This window comes from Sinocyclocheilus anshuiensis, unplaced genomic scaffold (genome assembly GCF_001515605.1).
Source record: "Sinocyclocheilus anshuiensis isolate Anshui unplaced genomic scaffold, SAMN03320099.WGS_v1.1 scaffold210, whole genome shotgun sequence".
Lineage (NCBI taxonomy): Eukaryota > Metazoa > Chordata > Actinopteri > Cypriniformes > Cyprinidae > Sinocyclocheilus > Sinocyclocheilus anshuiensis.
The window spans coordinates 293,180-300,183 of record NW_015547666.1 but is presented as its reverse complement, the minus strand read 5'-3'; the positions used below and the strand labels follow the sequence as shown (position 1 = coordinate 300,183).

Below are 7,004 nucleotides of genomic sequence, written 5' to 3'. Positions count from 1 at the left end.
TTTTTTGAACCTTAAACCGCATAAACACATTTCATTACACCAAATACACAAAATAATGTTATTTTAAGCAACATCATATGACCCCTTTAAGGATATCAAATCTGTAAATGCTGCCCAAAGTCAATATTCAGTGTCAGTAAATCAAACCATTATGCAAGATCTTATAAGCCGTTATTCTCACGCTTAAAAAATGCAATCAAAATAATTACTTATTGGTATTGTATTCTAAAAGCCTGAAATAGTTTAAACAACGAAACAAATCAATGTTGTGTGTGTGTTGTTGTTTTTTCTTTCTTGCCACAAATTATGATGGGAAATGTGTTCTGCTTCCTCATGTATCGCAGAAGTGTTGAGTTTCCCATTCATGTGCACTCATAAACACGATTTCTGACATGACTTGAACACGAATGGATCTTCCCTTATGTTTGATTCAGGACACAGAAGATTGTCGCCGTTAAGATCCTGAAGAACGAGGATAATAACGCGGCGGTGAAGGACGAGATGCTGCGGGAAGCGAACGTCATGCAGCAGCTGGATAACCCGTACATCATTCGCATGATCGGCATCTGTGAAGCTGAGAGCCTCATGCTGGTCATGGAGCTCGCTGAGCTGGGGCCCCTGCACAGGTTCCTCCAGAAGAACAAGTACGCCGTGCTAGAAATTCTACAGAGCATATGAGGGTTGTGCTGAACTGTGAATACAGTAATATGCATTGATAAGCAATGTGGAGTAACTACAGTCACAATTGACTTCCATACAATAACAGTTCAGAGTGACCACAGTGAACAAGCTAAAAATGTCAAAAACTCATCATTTTAGGCTATACCTAAAAACTGTGCGCTGTATTCCAGGTTTTCTGAAGCCATGGTAGCATTGTGTGAGATGCACATAGAAAAGTAGTTTTTCATTTGATAACATTAGTAAATGCATTAGCTAACATGGAATTATCAATATATTTTTACAGCATTTTTTTATTCTATGTGCTAACACTTTAGATCACATATTCACACATTTTCCCTCAATAAACTCCTAATTTGCTGCTTATTGATAATAAGTAATGTAGTTGTTGTAGTAGCTATGTTTAGGTATTGGGTAAAATATGGTTATGCAGAATAAGCCATTATAAACAGCAAAAATTCTAGTAGTATGCATACTAATAAGCAGCTAGTTAATAGATAGTTTTTCCTAGTCTAAAGTGGTAATGTTAGTTAACAGAAAAAACAATTGTTCATGTTTGTTCACAGTTACAACAGCTACAACTTTTGATTTAAGAAATTAACTATGATTAATAAATGCTGTGTAAGTATTGTTCATTCTTAGTTAACTACTGCGGTTAAATAAAATTAACAAATTGTAAAGTTGAAAAAGTTCCCCTCAGTAACAGGAAAGCATTGCATTTAGTGACATGACAAGAACCAGTGGTCAAACTGTTGTTCTGTGTAACTTCATGGACACTATCCAGTCTTTTAAATAAAAATAGGATCAGGAGTTCCCTAAGCAGACTTTGCTTGCGTTGGTTATGCGAATTGACCAATAGAAAGGTGCTTGGTTTGACTTTTGTGTGAGCTGTGCTTCATGCATTGATTTCACCAAAATGACACGACACTCTTAAAAATAAAGGTGCTTCACGATGCCATAGAAGAACCTTTCTGTCTAAATGGTTCCATAAAGAACCTTTAACTAACATCTGAAGAACCTTTCTGTTTCACAAAAGGTTCTTTGTGGTGAAAGAAGGTTCTTCAGATTATAAAAAGGTAAGAAAGAGACGGTCCTTGACTAAATGGTTCTTTTTGGAACCAAAAATGGTTCTTCTATGGCATCGCTGTGAAGAACCTTTTAAGCACCTTTATTTTTAAGAGTGTAATACACTTTGCATACAATCCACCTAATGGATTTGAGAAGTTAATGTATTTGGTTTTTGGATTTGGTCCGTGTGAGGAGACTGAGCTTGTGCAGTTTCATGATTGAACTTTAAGTCATAAACAATAGTAGTATTGTTAATTGTTACTCGCTTTTCACTTTGTGTGTTTTCAGACACATCTCTGTGAAGAACATCACAGAGCTGGTTCATCAGGTCTCTATGGGAATGAAATATCTGGAAGAGCACAACTTTGTTCACAGAGATCTCGCAGCCAGGAACGTGCTTTTAGTCACTCAGCACTATGCCAAGATCAGCGACTTTGGACTCTCTAAAGCCCTGACAGAAGAGGAGAACTATTACAAGGTATAGTCACCAGGAACTAATCACATATACCAAGTAAGAATGAAAGCCCTTTTAGATCTACAGTACATACCCTCATTACAAAGCTTCATGTTAGTAGAGTAGAATGGGGGTTTAAGCAGAGCGTAGCCCTGACTCATCTTTGTTTGTGCTCCTGTAGGCCAAAGGTCATGGGAAATGGCCGCTGAAGTGGTACGCTCCCGAGTGCATGAACTACCTGAAGTTCTCGTCCAAGAGCGACGTGTGGAGCTTTGGAGTCCTGATGTGGGAGGCCTTTTCACTCGGACAGAAACCGTACAAGGTGTGAATATGCATATTATGTTGCTCCCAAGACATATTTTCTATTGTTAATCAGGCTGGGTGATATACTGATGATTGAATATATCAATAAGTGAATATGTTTGAAAATGGTCACAATGCTTTTAATGCCTAACAATAAACACAGTTCTGTCATGACAACTCTCGGAGGGATTGGCATGGTAATGTACAAGACAATGTTAATGTATTTGGTCTTGGCGGAATAGATCTGCTACACTGCTGCTACGGCAGAGCAAGGACAGAGACTTGCTACTGCCAATACATCCGCTGCTGGCTGCTGTGAGCATGTAAGAAATACTGCTGCTGCAAATATAACATACATGAAATAACCCCCATACATAAATCCCCTCGTAGCAGATCTATACAGGTGGAGCTGGGGAAGGTGGAGGGTTTCTGAAGCAAGCTGCACTGCTACTGCAAGCACTAGTCATATATTTGAATGTTGAGCAGCGAGCTCATTGGCTACCGATACAGGAGAGAACCAATCAGCTGTGCCATGTGATAACGATGTCATTAGGTCAGATTGAGTTAGACCTATCGGACTGCGCCATCTAGAGTTTCATGCCAGAACTCTGCATTTCTTTCTGGTATTCATTTAGTGACAGTGGAAAACCTATATTATTGCTGTTTTAGTTTTGCATGGTAAATCTGCATTTGAGCAAACCTTTTGAATCTACTTCCCAAATTTTCTTAAAGAAATCTGAATAGCCGTCCATAAACGAACAAAATGAAATTCTTCTTTTTCGTGGTGATGCTTTACAATAAGGTTCAATTCATTCATACTATTTAATGCTTTAGCTATCATGAATTAACAATAAACAATCAAAGTTCATGTTTATTTATAAATATATTATTGTTCTTTGTTATTGAATGATAATTAATAATTCTATTTCTATTCTTGTTTTCTTTTTATTTATTAAAAAAAGCGTGACCATCTAACACTAGCACTCTCTGTTCTATTTCTATTCTATTTACTTTTTATTCATTAAAAAACCTTTCTTTTTATTTATTATAAAATAATAACTTGACTCTGTAACACTAGCTCTCTCTATTCTATTTCTATTCTATCTCATTTTTATATGTAAATTGAAATAATGAATGTTCATAATACATTAACTAATGTTAGTTTATACAACATGAAGTGCTAAAAATGTATTAGAACACAGTAATATATTAACATTAACCGTGATTAATAAAACCTCCAAAAATACTGTCTTTGTTAGTTCATGATACCTAATACAATAATACACAATATTAATTAACTTAACCTCGCAAACTTAGTCCATAGTGGCTCATAAGCCACTATAGCTACATTCACACTGGGCTTTGTTTGTTTTATTCAATATAATAAACTCCATAGCATTAAATAAACTGTATGCAGTATGGTATGTGGGCTTTAGGATCCCCTAAAATAATATTGACATATATACTGTATATTGAATATCATCTAAATCGCAAACTGCACATCCATCCGTTTAACCACCAGCCGTGAGCCGGCGTTTGAAAATGAGCGTTTATTCTAGCAATGTTGGTTTATTCCATATTGTCTGTAGGGTATGAAAGGAAATGAAGTCATCCAAATGATCGAGAGTGGAGAGAGAATGTCCGCTCCAGCCGACTGCCCGCCTGAGATGTACAACCTCATGAGGAAATGCTGGACATACAAGTACGTTTACTGGATATATCAGCACAATTCTGCATTCACAATCATTCCATAACTTTAAAAGACAAATGACTTACAGTGCACTATGCTAGCAGTCTTTAATATCCTGCACATGAACATACTGATAGGAGATCAAGCTAGAACACTGGTTATAAGCAATAAATGATATCATTTTATTTATTATACAGAATCATGTGTAATAAGGATTCATTCAATTCAGTACATTGAAGAATAATAAATGGTTGTGTTCTGTTTCTGCAGGCCGGACGAGAGACCTGGATTTTCAGTAGTTGAACCCAGATTGCGGCATTATTATTATGACATATCTCAGTGATGAGCAAACATGTACAATTACACAACACAGTATTTCAAAACAGTCAGTCCGTATAAGGTGGTATAGTAATTTCTGAAATGTTTTCATTGACATTTTTCATGATAATATCTGTTGTTTATATATGTTTTCCTCCATCATTGGTGCAAATTCTAATTAGATGATTGACAGCAGTTTGATTTTAATCATTTAAAGCAATAACTCTCCTTGTAGTATTTGTTCTTCCAAGCTATTTTTGTTAGAAACTGTACAAATTGGTTTAATAAGCAAAAATGTTTTTTTGCTTCTAAAAGCATGTTTAGAAAGAACATCAGTGTTTTGTGTTTGAAGCCAAGTCAGTATTTTAGATGTAACAGCAATAGGATGACCAGTCAAGAGCTAAACATGTCTACAGTATTTTCACTCCTTCTCTCACATTTACTGGGTTTTTGTCTTCATCTAAGTGCCAAATTCTATTTTTTTTAACATTGAGTGTATGGTTAAAAAGTTGAGTGTTAAAACAGGCTGGTATTCATTCTCTGTGTGGACAGTGTCTACTTCTCATGATCAGGTACAATGAAAGCTTATATTTTGCATGTCATCTACGACAGCCTAAGCAAGGTCTTCATCAGTAATCTTTTAGGATTTGTTTTCTCCATGTTTCTGCTGTCCTATATGTGAATTCATTGCATATTCATTGTGATTTGTCAGCTTGATTCAGTCACTCCAGACTTTGCGCAAGCTTGATAACTGAACAGCATGGCATGACACATTCAAATCTTGCTCTTCCTCACTTTGATGAGATTGATAAATGATACTGAGCAAACTGAACATGTATGGCTGCATTGCGATACGATTTCAAAAAATGCTTTCAAAAGAAATAAAGTCATTCATTGATTGTTTTCTTGGATGCACTAAAATATGAACATAGAGAAATAGAAATGTCCTTCAATCTCATTCTGGATTGAAACACAATGGAATAAAAAATAAGCATATCATATTTGATTAAAGTAACCAGGGGCATTTTCAGACCTCTGTAGTTCTTTGATTTGTCCCGAAACAGAAATTAAAATGGTTTGAACTCTGGACACACAGTAAAATTTTACATTAGTTATTCAAATACATTAATTAGTCCATTTACAGTGTAAAATTGAGAGAAGTTATGCATTATCAAATGGCAGATTCAAAATAGGTTGAAACCAACAGCAGGGTGTTTGTTCAAAAGTACAAAATACTACATTAAAAATACAGCCTCCACACAGCAGGAACTCAATTCTACAAAATCAGTGTACCATTTATTACTGAATCACCTTTGGTCCAGCAGATGGCGCGATACGCAGAAAAACAAGTGAAGCCCAATGATATTACGTATTACTCAGTATTTTATTCACCATTTCAGTATTTGTCAGATGTAAATGGTGAATATTTGATAACTCTATCCTAGCTGAAGTTGTTGATCTGGAACACCGGAATTTGGAGCAATTATGTTAAATAAACATTCTCATCTAAACAGATGAAATGAAACAACATCCTGAAATATGTCATGATAAAAAATTTTTTTTAATTTTGCTATTTTTTATGGATATACGCTGACTAAAATACTACCAAGGAATAAATCTTAAACATGCTAAAAATAAAAAATTGAATTTTCTTTATAAAGTTACATTTACGGACTTTTATGCCTTGATTGGACGGGAATCGAACTCGGGACGTCGTGAGCACATTTGCGCTATATATGTGACCTTGGACACAAAACCAGTCATAAGGGTCAATTTTTTTAAATTGAGATTTATACATCATCAATAAATTAGCTTTCCATTGATGTATGGTTTGTTAGGATCGGACAATATTTGGCTGAGATACAACTATTTGAAAATCTGGAATCTGAGGGTGCAAAAAAATCTAAATATTGAGAAAATGGCCTTTAAAGTTGATCAAGTGAAGTTCTTAGCAATGCATATTACTAATCAAAAATTAAGTTCTGATATATTTACGGTAGGAAATTTACAAAATATCTTCATGGGACATGTTCTTTACTTAATATCCTAATGATTTTTGGCATAAATAAAAATGTATAATTTTGACCCATACAATGTATTGTTGGCTATTGCTACAAATATACCCCAGAGACTTAAGACTGGTTTTGTGCTCCAGGGACACATATCGGCGCACCGACGAAAGGCAAATATTTAATAGATAATAATACACAAGTCAACAAATCCACCAAAGATCAAACATCACGACTGCTAGGTCTTAAACAAACTGTATATTGTATAAACTGTAAGATTTCTATGTCAGCACACTTTGATCAAGCTTGACCGTGAACTGTGACTCTGTTGTGTCCTGCTGTGTACAGCATTTTTTTTGAACAAACAGGAACTGGAAATCTAGAATACACTGCATGTGAACAGGAAAGAGCCTTTTGAGATACTGTATGTTAATGCTTTTTTTTTTCTCCTCATCATATCAAAGGCCTTTTCATCTTTATGAAG

General features: G+C 35.2%; 1 pseudogene; it reads left to right on the top strand.

The window, feature by feature from the left end:
- LOC107702569 (tyrosine-protein kinase SYK-like) overlaps positions 1-5,522 on the top strand; it is a 14,366-nt pseudogene extending 8,844 nt beyond the window's left edge.
- The last annotated feature ends 1,482 nt before the right edge of the window (positions 5,523-7,004 follow it).